Consider the following 6,772-nt stretch of genomic DNA (forward strand, 5'->3'; position numbering starts at 1 on the left):
ACAGCTTCACCCTGGACTTCTCTCAGTAGAACATCCGGGTTCCCAGAGCATCCTGGGATCAGGTGGAGGCTGAAAGTTCCCTAGGACTTAGACTGGGAGACACTGAGATAGCACTTTTGCTTCATGACAAGATTTCTCTTGGAAGCAGCTATGCTCACCACTACACCACCCAAGCTCATAAGGTTTCTTTTGAGGCTAAAATTTCTGGTTTCACATCCTGGATCTTCTGTCCTTTGTTACTGAATTATCTAGAAATTTATGAAGCTCAGCAGAGAGCCAGCTGGGCTGGGCACAGAGGGTGCTGTGTCCCATGCTAAAGACATGAACATATGACAGCTACATCATCCTAATTAACTGGGAAGGGGGCTCAGAGCTACACGGGAGCTGTCATCTACCAGCGCTGCTGTGTCTGGCTGTGCCCACCCCTGGGCTCTGTATCTCTGTCCCTTGTTCTGCCCTGTCACTTCCCACTCCCACCCCCATCGCAATTATGATGTTAGGTAGGCGAAGGTGAGATAGAGAAAACACGATTCCTGCTTTGTACCTTCATGAGAAGCTAAGCTGTGAGGAGAGAAGCAGACGGCCACCAGGAGAGCGGGAGTTGAATGCCAGCCAGGTTCAAGGTCAGTAAGTGCTGCAGGCTCGCGGGGTGGGAGCTGGATAAGGGAAGCCTTCCTGGAGGAGGTGACTCTGGGTCTGATCTTGAAAGAGATGGGAATGGAGCAGGGAGGGAGTGGAGGGGCAGCTCAGGAGGAGGAGGGACCCATGTGAGTGCAGAATGAGGAGGGCCCATCTGGGGACTGCAGTGTGACACAGAGGTGGGGCGGTAGGAGATAGCGGGGATGCAGGCTGCGCCCAGGGTCTTGCTGGGGCTTGGAGCACGGGCAGAAATACCCTGCTTTTCCCCAGCGGGGACACAGAATCTCAGGAGTGTAGAGGGACTTGACTAGGGTCATGTATTTGAGCCCAGGACTCTGATTCCCATCTCGTTCTTTCTCATCAGCTGTCATCTGACGGTGGCTGCTGTCCTGGGTGCCCCAGCTCCCTCTCCTGCTTCTCAGGCTGCTGGCAGACCAAGGGTGCTGCTGTTCCACACCATTTATTGTAATGACTTCAATTAAAGCATCTTTGTGATAGATGGGTGAGCAGCTCTAGGGAATCCATGAGCAGGGCTGGCGACCAGGGGAGCAGAGTCCCCCCTTCTTGTCCCTGTCAACCCCAGGTCTGGGTCCTTGTCCCCATACCTGGGGAGGCTTAAGAGAAGAAATGGGGCCAGCAAGGCAGGCCTCAGATCACAAGAGACAGGAAGCATGGGGTCCTACCTTCCAGACATCCAGGGACAGGCCAGCCCTTGGATGGCCATCTGCTCCGGCACTGCCTGCTGCTACCCTTGCTCTGCGGCTTCTCTCTGGTTGATTTGGATCTGCAGCTGCAGCTCCAGGATGCTGGGCCACCCCTACCTGCTGCCCTCAGCGCAGGCCCAGTACGCATGGAAACTTTCTCCGGAAAGAGGGGTTAGTGGCCTTGTCCTGACTTGCTCTGTGGCCTGTGGCCTTGGCTTCTATTCTCCGAGTCTTCTGGGAAGAAACAACGGGAGGGAAATCGGGATCCATTAGGCTGCTATCTTCCATCCTCCGGACTAGGGCCTCCCCTCCTTTGCCTTACTCCTCCGAAGACTGACCCTGTGGAACAAACCAGGAGGCTCCCTTGCTGGGCGGCTCCTGTTGGCTTAGCCAGTGGGAGACCCTGGAGGAGGCTGGAAGCGGGAGGAGAGAGCTGGGACTGCTCCTTGTCCCCTCTCTGCTCTGAGGCCCCTCTGCCTGGCCAAGCAGCCCTGCCCACTGCCCCAGCCCTCCCTGGGTCCCAGCAAGTCCTCCGGGACTAGAGGTTTGTAGTCTCTGGGATCCTAGCAATCTGCCTGGTGTCTTTAATCCTGTCCAGTCCTCTTCATTAAAGTCTCTTCAGTTGTGCTATTTGAGCAGAGCTGTTCCTGCTGGGACACTGAAGGACATGTCTCTAAAGTCCCCATGCAACTCTGGACTCTTGTGCATTTGTGAGCGGGCAGATGCAAGGAACTGACTGGCTCTCAGGCCCGTTGGCCCGGTTATCCCATGACAGAGAGTGTCCACACAGAGGGACCCCAGCTTCTTGGTGGCTCCCCTCCCCCTTTCTAGGGTCCGTCAACTCTACAGCCTTAACTCTGATCCCCATGGTTTGTGTTTAGTTTTACTCTAACGTTATTGAGGTGTAACCTACCTGCAGCCAGCTGTATCCACAGAAAGTAGACAAGTAGATGAGTGACCGTCTGCTCTGGGGTGAAGGTGTCCCTTCCAAAATTCTTTTTGAAATTGGACCCCCACTGTGGCCGTACTGAGAGATGGAGCCTTTGGGGAGTGATTAAGTCATGAGTCTTCAGACACACGAATGGGATTAATGCCCTTTAAAGAGGATTCAGAGAGCTGCTTGTCCTCTCTGTCCCTTCTGCCCTGTGAGGACACAGCACTTCTCCAGTCCGGGGGATGCAGCCACAGGTGCATCTTGGAATCAGAAAGCAAGCCCTTAGCAGACGCCACATCTGCTGCGCCTTGATCTTAGACTTCCTAGCCTCCAGAATCACGAGAGACAAATGTGTATCCTTTGTAAATGACTCAGCCTGGGGTGTTTTGTTATAGCAGCGGGATTGAGCAGAACACCAGCCTGTCCACGCACTTCTATTCTAATAACTTTCTGTCTCCAGCTTTAATTCTCTCCTTACAAACTCACCAGCCTCAGATCTGATCACATCACTCTCCTGTTGAAAAAATTTGGTTAGTGCTCCTTTCCCTTGAGGCTCATGTTCAGGTTCCTTAGAGGGACATACAAAGCCTTGACGTCAAGCTGGACTTGAGAGGGCTAGGCACTGCTGCCACATGTCCCACTGTCCCATGAATGCCCAGCAGTAATGAACGGCCAGAGTCAAGTCCTCTCCAACTCTCTTTGAGTGAGCTGTTGCTAATTCAGAAGGGCCAGGTGACCTCATAGCATTGACCCTCAATATCCCTGTGCATGTCACTAATTCCTCTTTGACCTTGACCATCATGAACCCTCCACTGTGCCTCTAAAGCACATTGTGTGCATTTCTCTGATTCCACTCATCCAGAACCGTGAACCCTGCCTGTCTCTCCTGTTAGAGCGCCAGCAGCTGGAGGTGGAGCCTGTCTTTCATCTCCACTCCTCTAGTTCCTAACACTGTGTGTGTGTTGTTTCATTCTCCACCACCAGGACAAAACACTGAGGGCTGCAAAGCTTCATAAAGAAGAGAGGCTTCTATAGCTGACAGTTCTGAAGGTCCCGGGGCATGGCCCTGGCATCCGCTTGGTTTGGTGGAGACTTCATGGTGGATGCATCCCAGATGCAAGAGCTGGTGTGTGCGGGGCGGCAGGGTGAGGCAGGGTGGCCTAGCAGCCAGGCTTGTGCTGCTATGACAACTCTCCTGGGAACCAACTCAGGGTTCCGGGAGACCTACCTTAATCTCTTCTGAGCGCATGCCCGCTGCCCCGCCAGTCACCTAAGGACCGCCCAGGAAGCCTCACCTTTTCTAAGTTCCACCCACTCAATCCTGCCATGTTGAGGACCAAGCTTCCAGCACAAGAACCCCGGGGGGACCAACCACGTCCAAACCCCAGCACTGTGCACCCTTCACTTTCACTAATCCAGTCAACAAATACTTTTGCTCTGTGCTAAGCACTCTTGCAGCCTGGGGCTACGGGACTGTCCAAGACAGGTGACCTAGCTGCCAGCGGTCCCCTCTCTGCTCCCAGGCAGCCCTCTCTCTACACTCCGCTTTGTGATGCCAGAGATGGATGCTGCAATCTGTGTCTCCTCTTGGTGGGGCTTCCGGTGTTGGCCAGGAGGGCACGAGAGGGAGACTGGAAAGCAGGAGGAGGAAGCGGACCCATTCCTTCCCCTATGACTTGCTGGAATTTGTCAGGATGGCCAGCGAGCCCTTCAGAAGCTGGCTCTTGTTTCTCGCTCCATCGGACACTCCTGGGACGTGTCTTCTCAAGACGACTCACAGGTAAGCGGCGGCCTGGCAGTGGCCCTTGGAGGACTGGCTCCCCACTCCTGGGATCCTCCCCCAAATCCCAGATTCTGAAGCCTCTCTGCACTCTGTGGTTGTTTCTCAGTGTTCTTCTAAGAACAGACAACCAATAGTAAAGAAACTGGCAAAAAGGCTCATGTTGAAACTTAGGATAACAGAAGGAGCCTGGTGACTTTAGGTTGGGTAGTTATAAAGTTCGCTCCAAGAAGAGGGAATTTAAGCAGAGAAAGAAATAATTCTCTATCCATGCGAGGAGCTAAAGTTCCAGGGTTTATCAGCTGGTTTGCCAACACAATGAAATACCTGAAGCATTAACTTATAAAGAGAAAATACTTTAGCACTTTTTTTTTTTTTTTTTTTTTAGCTGTCCAGGATTGGACAGCTCCTTTGCGTTGGGCCTTTGGTGAGGGAACTGGGTGTCTGGTGGGAACACATGTCAGAGCAAACCACTCCCCATGAGCCTGGAAGCAGAAAGAGGGGGGTGGGCCAGGCTCCCATGACTCCCGTCAAGGTTCGGGACCTATGGACCTCCCACAGGACTCCACCTCTGCAGGTCCACAGCACCTCCCAATGGTACTACCTGAGGGACCAAGCCTCTAACACACGGACGTTTGGGGACACTACCCATACCCAATCCATAACATGGGGAAGAGACCAGTCAGTGTGCAGAGCTTTATGGAGGGCCAGGTTTGTACTCAAGGATCAGAAGGGACGCTGGAGTGGACAGAGTGGGGTCAGGGAGGGGTGCGGAGGAAGAGGTCTTAGAGGAGGGTAAGGCCAGATCACCCAGGTCTCCTCAGGCGGGGGTTTATGTACTTATCTATAATCCTGAGTGTGCTGGGGAGTCTCTGCAGAGGGCTAGAGCGTGGACAGTGAGATGATCTGACCCACACTGAAGGAAGACCTTCCTGACCACTGAAGGGAGGTCGGCATGGGGAGCCAGAGTGGAGTTCAGTCTCCCCACAGGAGACGGCAGGTGCCTTTCCAGAATGCCAAGAAGATCTGTCCTGGGTTACTCTGTCCTGGACTTCTGGTTCCCAGGTCAGTGCTCCTTCATGCCTACCATTCTTTAAGTGTGCATAACTGGATGAGCTCCGGGGGAAGCTTCCAGGGCCAGTCTTTGAAAAAGGGCAAAATGCAAGCCCTTGCAATATCCTTGCTTCATAAAAAGCCCTGTCATGCCCAGCTCATGTTGCCCTATTTGTGCCACAGTCAGTCCAAATAAGAGGTGGGGTCCCAGAAAGAAAACAAATGAAGGTTTTTTGTTTTATTTTTTAAAATATTTTTAGTTGTAGAGGGACACAATACCTTTATTTTATTTATTTTTATGTGGTGCTGAGAATCGAACCCAGTGCCTTACACATGCCAGGCAAGTGCTCTACCACTGAGCCCCAGCCCCAGCCCCACAAGTCCTGAAGTTTACATTAGTCTGTTATTCTTCTCCAGCATCAGGTTCATCAACAAATCCTTCAGACGGCCTCCAAACATTTCCTGACTTGGACCCCTTTTCTCCAGGGCCACCAGGAAGCACACTGCTAGGATGCACTTTTTCTATCCCAAAGGCACTATTCACATAGACTGTATCAATCCTGTCCCCTTGAGTTGTGCAGCTTCTGCTTCTCTCCATTCTCACCTGAGCCACCCTCAGCCAGCCACCACCCTGACTCTTACCTGTGTTACTGCAAAGGAGAGCCAGGCTAAGACACCAGCCTTCCAGAGAGTGTGAAGGCCATAGTGTGGGGTTTGGGGTTTGCCTTTAACAGGCAGTAGGGACATTCTGGGTAGAAGGGAGAGTCTGTAAGTAGAAGAGGGAGTAAGTGAAGAATATTTCTATATGCTTCAGGCAATAGGTCTTTGCTTTATTGAACGAACCCTCTTTTCCTGCAAATAATAAAATCTGGCATTTGAGGGGATAGGAGGAAACTGACGGATGACTTCCCAGAGGGCTAATGAGGTGATTTCAGCTGTTAGCAATTTTTCTCCAGAGCTAAGAAAAAGAGGAGGGTGGAAGACACTGGACAAAGCTGAGCAGGCTTCCACGCTCTCGAGCCTGCGAGACCTCACCGGGGTGAGGTTTGCCGGACTCCAGAGCCTGGCACCTGCTTCTAAACCAGTACTGCGTTCTGATTGGCTGTCTCCAGTCCACTCCTCTTACTGATTGGCCCAGGCCGTCCATGCTGGGCGGAGCCCTGCTCCAGCCTCAGTCCTCCTGCCTGCCTCCTGGTCCTGGGATTGGCTGCCTTCTGAAAGGGCAGGCTGGTTTTTCTCTTGCCACCATCAGATTCTTCCTCATTAAACAAATGAATCACAATCCTAATTAATTTGAGCAACAGAATTTATGTAACTACTCCCAGCAGGATGTCTGCTCTCAGTCGGCAGCGAGATTAATTCCTCTCTCTGGGAAATTCCAGCCGTGCTGGTCAATAAACCTTAATAATGACTGAAATCTCCCATCTGCCTCTGCTCAGGGCAGGTAGCCCCTGCTAACCAATTACCCAGGACACCAGGGGGACAAGAACACAACCCACTTGGCTGGGCGAGTCCTGATCCACACCGCGCACCCAGTAGGTGTTCACTGAAGGGCAGGGAACACCCACGCCTGGGATGTTCTGAATCACTCGATGCCCACAGGGGGTGCCAAATTTCTATTTCTGGAATACATAAAAGAGATCAGAAGCTTATAAAATAGTC

Source organism: Urocitellus parryii, chromosome 4 (assembly GCF_045843805.1).
Source record: "Urocitellus parryii isolate mUroPar1 chromosome 4, mUroPar1.hap1, whole genome shotgun sequence".
Classification (NCBI taxonomy): domain Eukaryota; kingdom Metazoa; phylum Chordata; class Mammalia; order Rodentia; family Sciuridae; genus Urocitellus; species Urocitellus parryii.